The sequence below is a fragment of the Rutidosis leptorrhynchoides genome, chromosome 3 (assembly GCF_046630445.1).
Source record: "Rutidosis leptorrhynchoides isolate AG116_Rl617_1_P2 chromosome 3, CSIRO_AGI_Rlap_v1, whole genome shotgun sequence".
In the NCBI taxonomy this organism is placed as follows: Eukaryota; Viridiplantae; Streptophyta; class Magnoliopsida; order Asterales; family Asteraceae; genus Rutidosis; species Rutidosis leptorrhynchoides.
Window position 1 is genome coordinate 44,073,081 of NC_092335.1, and position 11,063 is coordinate 44,084,143.

The 11,063-nt window shown below is 32.0% G+C and overlaps 1 long non-coding RNA gene across 7 annotated transcripts; it reads left to right on the plus strand.

Annotated features, from left to right (window-relative positions):
* Positions 1-5,467: 5,467 nt before the first annotated feature.
* LOC139896030 (uncharacterized) lies at positions 5,468-8,951 on the plus strand. 7 transcript variants are annotated; one of them, XR_011776110.1, is made up of 6 exons: positions 5,468-5,606; positions 6,013-6,070; positions 6,308-6,330; positions 6,406-7,752; positions 7,945-8,098; positions 8,884-8,951. It is a non-coding gene; the product is annotated as an uncharacterized lncRNA (long non-coding RNA). The 7 variants fall into 7 exon arrangements; XR_011776107.1 differs by having other exon boundaries at positions 6,418-7,752; XR_011776106.1 differs by having other exon boundaries at positions 6,308-7,752.
* Positions 8,952-11,063: the final 2,112 nt, after the last annotated feature.

Genomic DNA, 11,063 nt, shown 5'->3' on the forward strand with positions numbered 1-11,063 from the left:
AGGGTTTCATCGGTTTCGCTGTCGCCTGCTATGGTTCCTTAAGTATGCGGTGGTCTGCGAAGGTTTGAAAAATTAAGGTTTTATCACTTTGCAAACGTTTGCTGTGACGATCGCTCCAAATCCATATGGACGAACACGTCATTCATTGATTTCATTGCGAGGTATTTGACCTCTATGTGATACATTTTGTAACATTGTATTCGTTTGAAAAGGTATTTCATAAATGAATATATAAATTCCAGGTTTTTAACATCTGATGATTCCTACGTATAGACAATCACCATTTAAATGGTTTACAATAATACATCTGTTGACAATACAGTCAAAATAAGATACATGGTAATGGTTTGGTGAATGCAAGTTTCTTGTATATAGCATGTATGACTCCAAGCACATATCTTGTATCACGTATAAGCAAACAGCGGAAGACTTCTAGAAACCTGAGAATAAACATGCTTCAAGTGTCAACACAAAGGTTGGTGAGTTCATAGTTTTAATATTACACATAATCCGTATATCAATGTGGATTACAAAAGTTCAGTTGTTTTATTCAAAACGTTTATCAATAGGTTTTACATAAAAGGTGGATCACAAGATTTCAGTTGTTTCATTCGAAACGTTTATCAATCGGTTCTACAAAATTGAGCACCCTGGTAACTAAACTTTAATGTTTATATAATTTGTACCCTTTGTATAATCATCTTAATAATACACGCAAACCAACGTGTACGCTTCTCAAATAGCATACGTCCGTTAAAAGGCTAACGCTCTAGCTCGGACGGGGATATCAAGCCCTATGGATCCATATACTACTACTCGCGCCCACCAGTTCTTATAACTGGCAGTTAACAGTTACCAAAGCTAAGGGATTTTCGGTTCAAACTCAGTGTAGAATTCAGTATGTACTTGTATCCATTGTGTTTTAAATAAAGTACATGTATTCTCAGCCCAAAAATATATATTGCAAAAGCAATTAAAAAGGAATCAATGAAACTCACGCATATAGATATTGTAAAACAGTTATTAAATCATTTGCATGTATTCTCAGCCCAAAAACATAAAGAGTAAAAGGGAGCAAATGAAACTCACGCATATAAATATTGTATATCGGTTAATAAAGCATTTGCATGTATTCTCAGCCCAAAAATGTAGAGAGTAAAAGGGATCTTATGAAACTCACAGTTTAATATTGATATACAATATTGCAGGAAAGCACGTAGACGCATCGGAGATGATAAACACGAGGTTTGATTCACAAAAATACCCCCCGAACATTACCCATAATTTCCTTGGCAATAACTCATATTTTCCTTAGCTCTTTCCCGCTCGAAAACATATTTTGAAAATTACTTGGACAGCACTCCGTCGTAATATTTTTTGTACATTATTATTTTTGTATCGCAAAAATAATAACACTAATAATAATAAAAAATAATAAGATTAATAATAATCTTATTAATAATAATAATAATAATAATAAATAATAAATAATATTACGGAGTATATATATATTTGTGTATGTGTGTGATTTAAATCGAGCGAAAACACTGAAATTTATAGATGTGGCCTGAAATCTGGAGTCATGCGACTCGCATGGAAATGGCCTTCTGGCCATGCGACTCGCATGAGGACCAGGGACAGCTCACATTGTTTTGGCTCCTAGCTTGTCGACATAATTAAATATTAATATAATATATATAATTTAAATAATTAATTATATATTATATTAAATTCACGTGCATAGTTGACTTGTAATTTTTGTTCCGATAAGTCGTACGTCATCACTCGACTTATGTCCCGGTTCTGGTTTTTCGAATGTCCTTTCGTATGCTGAGAAAACTTGCATTTTACGTTTCGTGACACGTACCTTTGTCAAGATATAGCCTTAAGTTATCCATAAACTATACCACTCATAGTATAGCTTAAACTTTCGAGTATTTTGGTCATTTACTTCTATAAATCATCGTCTCGTTATTTGTTAAAAATATATTTTAAAATAGTGTTTTACTGTAGCAATTCACTGTAGCAAAGTCAATTTTACTGTAGCAAATAGTGATTTTCGAAAACACTGTAGCATTTTGAGTAATGTGGCAATTTGAAAACACTGTAGCAAATTAGTGTTTAACTGGTTCATCTTAAACGCTTTAGTTAACTTATCTAAATATCAATTGAATCAATAAACGAATGTTACTATCGTTTATTATATATATGTATATATCTTTTTAATATACATAAATCAGTTTTTAAATACACATTGGACGTTATTTATAAATAAATTTTAATAATAAATATTTCAACTTATCATATACATTCAAATAGATATTTAAACCAATAAGTTTAATGTACGGTATCAAACAATTAATACATTGTTACCTTTTCATGTTATAGTATATATGTATCTTTTTACATATAATTGTTCGCGAATCGTCGAAAACAACCGAAGGTATTTAAATATATAAAAGTAATTCAAAAATTTTGAGATTCAGTTTTACAGACTTTGCTTATCGTGTCGGAAATGTTAATCATACAAAGATTAAGTTTAAATTTAGTCGAAATTTCTGGGTCATCACATTTGCCAAGGTTTGGAAGGTTAGTGTTTCATCACTTTGCAAAGGTCTATCTTTACCATATTTTTCCGTTGTTTTTTTTTTGTGTTTTTTTTCCCAATTCCAAGCGTTCGTTTCTGTTTTGGTGGATGTGTTGTTGTTACTTTTTGAAGCTATTGATAAGGGTAAGTTTGTTTGAAAGATTAGGATTTCATCAGTTTTTTAAAGGTAACGTTTCACGATCTTACAAATTTTACGATAATATGCATAGAACCTGAGCACAGGTACTGTATGTATATTTTAGAAGTCAAACCTAGATTGGCACCTCAAGAGAAAATAAGGTAACTTTCATTTGCAGTTAGCTAAAGTTTTAATGGTTTACATTCAGTACTGCTGTAAAAGAGAACATCAGCTATGTTTGTGCAGTGCAGGGGACAACATTTGTACCTTAAAAGCAAGCAGAACCTCCACAAAACTGCTCTCTGCAGTTTCATCCGGTAATTATACAAACTAAAGCATTGAAGACATTATCTTTCTTTGTATGAATCTTATTCCCTTATTTACTTTGTTTATTTTTAATTGAGTTTTGTGATAATTTGTCATCGAATCTATGTGCTTTCCAATCCAAGTTCATGCGTTTGTGATATTTGATGGTTTAATTGCAGGTATGGCGTGGTCCTGCTTACATATAAAAGTAACACAAAGGCTACCAATTAACGTTGGTTGGTTAATTGTGTAACATATAGTTTTGTTTTAATATGCACCATGTAAATAATTTGTAACTAACAAATACCCAGTTTTTGATAATTTCGAACCACTGGACATATAGTTTGGATTTTAATGAAGATATTGATACTGATATTGATGTAGATGTAGATATTGATGCAGGATCCTAGCTACTTAAATAGAAGTGCTCGTAATACACTTGCTTATGTTAAATTAACTTATTTCTTGCTGAAATTTGATAATTGTTCGGTTTCGCCAAGACAGGTTGGTAAAAGGAGTTCAAGTCGTCTGCAGCCGTTGTTCCTGAAGGAAGCATATGGACATATTGGTCTTCTTCATTATCGCTTTCGATAACTGGTGATTTTGTACAATTTGACACGTCTTCAAATGGTATTGATAGAGATTGGATCTGTAATAGTTTATATGATATAACTTTGTAATAGAAATAAGAACACGATGAATTAATGGAACTTTTTATTGAATGATCAAAAGCAAAATTACATAAATCAGAGAAGAATCCAAGTAAGGAAATCTTCCTGCCTAAATCAGTGAAGAAGCTGTGCTTCTTACTGCCTAAGTCTAATGACCGAATTACAACTTAACAAATGAGAACCTAAATGCCTCTCTCACCAAGACACCCCTATTTATTGTGCTAGACTCAACATAAATAACAAACTAAAATGATCCTGACCCTTCATCTTGATCTTCTTCTCATTCCCTCTATGAAAGCCTTTTCACTAGTTTGGGCTTGGGTGATCCATGAAGGTAACAGTGGCCCATTCTCTATCAATCAATGATAGAGATTGGATCTGTAATAGTTTATATGATATAACTTTGTAATAGAAATAAGAACACGATGAATTAATGGAACTTTTTTATTGAATGATCAAAAGCAAAATTACATAAATCAGAGAAGAATCCAAGTAAGAAAATCTTCCTGCCTAAATCAGTGAAGAAGCTGTGCTTCTTACTGTCCAAGTCTAATGACCGAATTACAACTTAACAAATGAGAACCTGAATGCCTCTCTCACCAAGACACCCCTATTTATTGTGCTAAACTCAACAGAAATAACAAACTAAAATGATCCTGACCCTTCATCTTGATCTTCTTCTCATTCCCTCTATGAAAGCCTTTTCAATAGTTTGGGCTTGGGTGATCCATGAAGGTAACAGTGGCCCATTCTCTATCAAGTGTGTTTCTTATTTGTTTGTTTGTGTTATGGTATCTATGTGTTTTATTGTTTATGTCATTCGTTTTTCGTTGAGGGTACCTGCTGAGGGAGGTACTTCAGTTTGGTGGATGCATTTGTGATCAAGCTATATGCCAACTGTAGGTGCCAAACTTCTGAAGACTACCTACACCAACCGAGAACTAAATTGACACACTAATAATGTTTTTTTAAGATACAGAGGGTAGCACATCGAAGGAAAAAAAGGGACGGCGTCAATGGGACACAAATATATAAGCATCTATCTTTTGATATTCCTATTGTATAGTTTTGCTAGCCCAAGCTCCTACTATAAGATGCGATATTGTCTTTTGGAATGTAGACTTGTAATTGTTAAACAATTTGATCTGTAAATTCTCCAACAATGTTGGCTATGAAATATTTAGCAATGTAGCTTATGGTCTTAGTTTTTGAAGCGTAGAATGTTTTGCCAATATCAACTTAATGCTTAATGAATGCGCAATGAAACACTTCCAAAAGTTTCTTAGCCGCGAAGCGCGTGACCCACCTTCTTGTTAAATCTCATTAGATGATAGACTATTAAACTTCTAAATTTTGCATTTAAACCCTTTAACTTTTTAGCTATGCATTTAAACCCCTTAAACTATACATATAAATCGTTAATTTGCGTAGTGTAGTTATAAATTATAAAAGTTTTGTTTACGGCATATAGAGCGAAATTATTTCTCGCGACAACATTATCATCATCATCACTATATCACTATCACTATATACATTAAAAGAGAGTCTCGATTAGCTAATAAATGTTTTCAAAACCCCCTTAATTACCATTAGATTAAAAAATTACATTACAATATCCCTTGATCCAACAGTCATTAATCATTTACTAAAACAATTAGCTAATAAATCAATTTTACAAATACTCTATTCCTAAAATACCCTTCTAATGGAAAAAAAAAAAAAAAAAACACGGGAACCGGGTTTCATCCCTCCCATCAACAATTAAACGCACACTTTTCCTCTATCGAACCCTAATCCTACTCGATCATCGTCACCATCAGTCGATTCCAACCAAGCAATCAGCAATCAAACAATTCGTTTCGAGATGATTCATTCAACCAATTCCATCGTAGAAATCAAATCGGTACGAGTTTATCTAATCTGTTAATTTCTTTATCTGTTTTGATGAATCAGGTCGTTATGGTTCATATATGGAAAGGTATCAGGTTAAATGTTTGATATATTGTGATATGGTTTTGGTGTTATTATTATAACATAATTTATTATGGACTGTTGATAGGGAGTTTGACTTTATGTGGTCAATGGGATGATTTTGGTTCCTTTTTAGTTACAAACTACCTTATTCAAATTATTATCAAAATCATGATGCTCTTGATTCTTTGAATTACACGATTATTTCATGATTCTGAAAGGTATTTGATTTACGTTTACAATTGATGAGAACGATTGATACATTAGAAAACCTAAATTCATTAATTGCCCTATTTTCGATAATTAGCACAACGATGTTCTGAACTTTCTTTATTCAGAGATCATTATCCGAAATCTTGGCGTATTCATAGCATTGATGAAATTACGGAAGTCAATGTAAGTTTTTTTTTTTTTTTTTTAATTAGGGTTTTATTTGGTTTTTTTTAGTTTGTTCGTCTCAGTAATTTAATTAGGGTTTTTGTTTGGTTTCTTGAATTAATTTCATATTTGCTATTTTCTTAAATTCTTGATTGGTGGAAGGACTTTGAAGCTAAAAGTTATGAAATTTATATGATCTTATGAGGAGCTAACTTACCTTTCATGTATTAAATTATGTTGTTATAACCACAAAAGGAATTGATGACATGTCTCTCAAGGTAAGCTGTGTATTTTGAATGGTACTGTTTAGTTTGTTAAACATGTTAAAAAATATATTTCTTCTTCTGTCTCAGTATTTTGTGCAGGCTGGTGCAATTGCCGTGAGACGAGTGCATAAGGAGGATTACGCCATGTTAAGTCTACATGAAATATTTGATTCATCAGTCCTGATATATTCAGATGAAGTTGTGGAGGAACGCATTGTGATGATGATGTCTTATTGATTAAAGGAAGCATAACAACAAGTTCAGTATGTGATATTATTCATATTCATATTCAAATACTCCAGTAAGTTTATAGGTAATAAAGATATCATATATTACTGATCTTTTATGTGATAATATCAAAAGGTTTACTTGGTTCTCAGAGGCGCAAATGACTGTATTCTTGATGAGATGGATAGAGCTTTTCTACTACATACAATTTCCGCAACTCTGACATGCTTCAATTGGATTAGGTTACTGAATTGCTCTCTGAGGCTGCATTTCAATACTGATTTCTTCTCAGTTTGTTACAAGTGTTTATTCTATGCTGTTAAAAATGCTAAGATTCAAATGAACGTAAAATTCTGTTAACTTCTAAGCTTACTTTTTGCAGCCTTGTGATTATATTATATGATTTTGCATATTGATCCTACACCTGAAATACATCACTGATATGAAAAATTATGTATTTGTTTAGAATTGAAAGTCATCAGATAACTCTACACTACTATCACATATGAAAAAAAATGATTATCTTTTATGTATTGTATGCTATAACTGTATCCTATAACTTTATGATAATCATGTTCATTATGCTATAACCATATGCTATAATGCTAAAAGTGTATAAGTGTATGATTTTCATATTCACTTTTAATGCTTTTTTAGTTGCTAAGTCGGTCTCTGTTTTTTATTCACATGGGTCAAAATGGGTAGGTTAGCATCACATGTGGATTAGTTGGAAGGAAGTGCATCAACTAATGACTATCGGCCTTATGTGTAACCCCTTATTATATGAATGTATGTGAAGCTAATATGTGGGAATGGTACAATGCTTCAAAGAAATAAGGGTTGTTGAGAGATAATTATGAAGCTTAAGTTTCAGGAAGCAATTTATGTGTCTACTTCTGAAAAACACTTGACCTCCAAACTATATGACAAATCTTCTTATGTTTAGTGTTTGCGGGAAGTTGTTAGCGATTAACCTTTTTTCTAATATTCTTTAGCATCAGCGATTCCAATGTATGTTATAGGGTACATATTAGATTAACGAACTGTAGTTTTGAAATACTTGGATGATGGAAATACTCGGATATTGGATCAAAAAGCGCTTGGTGTTAAGGTTATTGTGATTAGTGCTAAACCATATAAAAAGCAGATGTTAGTAAACTCGGTGTTGATTCACTTTTGATCAACTGTGAGCAGACCCAGATGCAGGTAACTCTTTTAATTTTAGTTGATCATTTGGACCAATTTTTTATGTTATTTGACTCGATATGAATTAACAAATCCAAAAGATGAACAAAGTAGCCCAATTGAACCAACTTCTGTGCATCTAGGAAACAATCTGGTTATCAAAACCAGTTCAAAATAATTCAATTTTGTGTTAATTTAATCTTTTTTATGTAGGCTGCTATGGGTACTATGTATGGAATTATCGAAAATGTTACTGCTGACCATCCACTTGCACCATTTATTGATATTACAAAGATTAATGGAAAATTAGTTTTGGTTGGTGCTCCAACCAAATCACATGAAGTATTGCCTTTTCCTTTGCTTTCTGGTATGTATCAATACTTACTCAATGCAATTTTTTTTTTTTAAGTTTCACCATTAAACTATACATACATGCAAGGTAATGTTCACTTCCAACTTATGCAAACTCGTATTTACTCGATGCCTATATTAGTATGTTAATGAGTTTTGCACCATGTGCAGGACCGAAAATTCTTGCCTCGTCTAAAATGTTTTTATAACCGAAATGTTAACTTCTCATATTAGACAAATAGAAATAGTATAAATTGCACCTAGCTGTTCAAAAAAAAAAAAAAAAGAGAAATAGTATAAATTGCGGACACATTGAACAGGTGTAGAGATTAACACAAAACTTTTACTGTCGTTGCTATGGAGCACTTAAACTGCTAGAATCTTAGCTTATAGAATTTTCTTTCATTTCATATCTGACAATTAGTAGTATTCTTTTTATCACTATATGGGTTACTGTCGTTAGATGGATTGAAACACAATCGAGTTTGACTATCTTTAGTCAACTTTGGATGATATATAGATTCAGAGATAATGATTAATAAATGGAATAAAAGAGGAATATGGTAAATATTGCAGTTGATAGAATTAAATGAAAAATGGAGATATGTAGTATATGGTTTTCTTAAGGGTAGATATTATGGGTAATGTTGACTATAAAAATCAATTTGCAGATTTGGTAAATGTAAGAATCATGATTAGGTATGAAGAATCATGGAAAGTATATGATGGATTTATTGTTATGTATATACGTATATGTTTTAGGCTGCCAAGTTAGATGTTAATATAATTTTTCGTACGTAGATGCCTTGTACTGAACGATGTATTACGTGGGTCGGGGGATTCCGCTTTTCTGACTTGATTCAGGTATATTCAAATATATGCTTCTCAACTCTTACGTTTAATTGCATTCAATTACAAATTAAAATTTTTATGAATTTTGTTTTTGTTTTAGAAAATAGTTGATAAAAGTGATGAGTCAACGAAATAAGAAGCTTCATTCTTTAAAGCATCTAAATTAAAAGATAAAGAAGAAGCCGATATATCAAATAAGGTTAACAAATTGCAAGAGGATTTAGCTGCTACATTTCTAGCTGAAGGATAGAGACTTCATCTTTGTCAAATTACATTAGTCAAATGGCAAAGAATTCCGAGAAGTTTAGCTATCTAAATAACCTTATGGATCAAGTATATCAAATGTAAACTCTGTGTGGACTACATTAATTATATGTTCTTACAGAAATTAGTAACGTTCAAATGATTCAGTGATAATGAAAGAATAATGTAACTTCATCATTTTTGTTTTTCACGCCGATAAAGTGCGTATTCACACTTTTGGGAATTCAATAAGATAACAAATAACAAGACAATCAGCTCAAGCATCGGTTTCAATCAACAAATACTTCAAGAACATACACCTCTTTGAAGAGCGTCCTACAACATAATTTATATCACGTTTAATTAAATACGATACGTTCATCGTTAACTATTTCTTCATGCGATATTATGGTCATTATTGACATTTTTTTTGCTTATATAAATATTACCATTACATTCAACTTAGAAATTTTATCATCTATATCTCTAACATTGATTTGGTTTCAATGAGCACATAGTACTCGTGTAATATTTATTTCTCTACTACTTATCTCATATTCAATTAATACTAAACGCAAAATTTCTTGAATGGAATCTATAGTACAAAACATCTTGCAAGTATCATGTATAACATAAATTTTATTTTCATAGGCCCGCAAATTTGCGGGTTATAAACTAATGTGACTATACTTGCTAAATTACATAATGTCTATTATTTATAAACTACCTTATTCACGAGTATTCGAGTCATAGGTTTGGGTTTAGAGTTTAGATTTAAGATTTTGGGTTTAGATTTTAGGATTTAGAGTTTAGGTTTACGGTTTAGATTTAGGGTTTAGGCTATTGTTTAGATTCTAGGGTGTAGGGTTTTGGGTTTAGATTTAGGGTTTATGTTTAGAGTTTAAGGGTTAGGTTAGGGTTTAAGGTGTAGGGTTTAGAGTTTAGGGTTTAGATTTAGGGTATAGGGTTTAGGATTTATATTTTAGGGTTTAGAGTTAGAGTTTAGGGTGTAGGTTAGGGTTTAGAGTTAGAGTTTAGGGTTTAGGTTAGGGTTTAAGGTGTAGGGTTTAGAGTTTAGGGTTTAGATTTAGGGTATAGGGTTTAGGATTTATATTTTAGGGTTTAGGGTTAGAGTTTAGAGTTTTCGGGGTTTAGGTTAGGGTATAGATTTAGGGTGTAGGGTTTAGAGGTTAGGTTTAGGGTTTAGGTTTGGTTTAGGGTTTAGAGTTTTCGGAGTTTAGGTTTGGTTTAGGATTTAGAGTTTTCGGAGTTTAGGTTAGGGTTCAGGATTTAGGGTGTAGGGTTTAGAGGTTAGGTTTAAGGTTTAGATATCGTTTAGGATTTAGGTTAGGGTTTATGGTTTAGATTTTAGGGTTTAGAGTTTGGGTTTAGGGTTTTGGGTTTAGATTTAGGGTTTAGGTTAGGGTTTAGATTCTAGGGTGTAGGGTTTTGGGTTTAGATTTAGGGTTTAGATTCTAGGGTTTATATTTTAGGGTTAGGGTTTAGAGTTTTTAGGGGTTAGGTTAGGGTTTAGAGTGTAAGGTTTAGGTTAGGGATTAGGGTTTAGATTTAGGGTTTAGGGTTTAGATTTTAGGGTTTAGGTTTTGGGTTTAGATTTAGAGTCTAGGATTTAGATTTTAGAGCTTAGGGTTTAGATTGAGGGTTTAGATTTAGGGTTTAGAGTTTAGGGTATATGGTTTAGGTTTAGGGTTTTGAGTTTAGATTTAGGGTTTAGAGTTTAGGTAAGGGTTTAGATTTTAGCGCTTAGAGTTAAGGGTTAGGGTTTAGATTTAGTTTTAAAAACAAACGATTTAATAGCTTTACCAATGCTAATACTACTGCTACTATTATTATAAGTTGTAGTATTTCATTATATTTTAAAAATT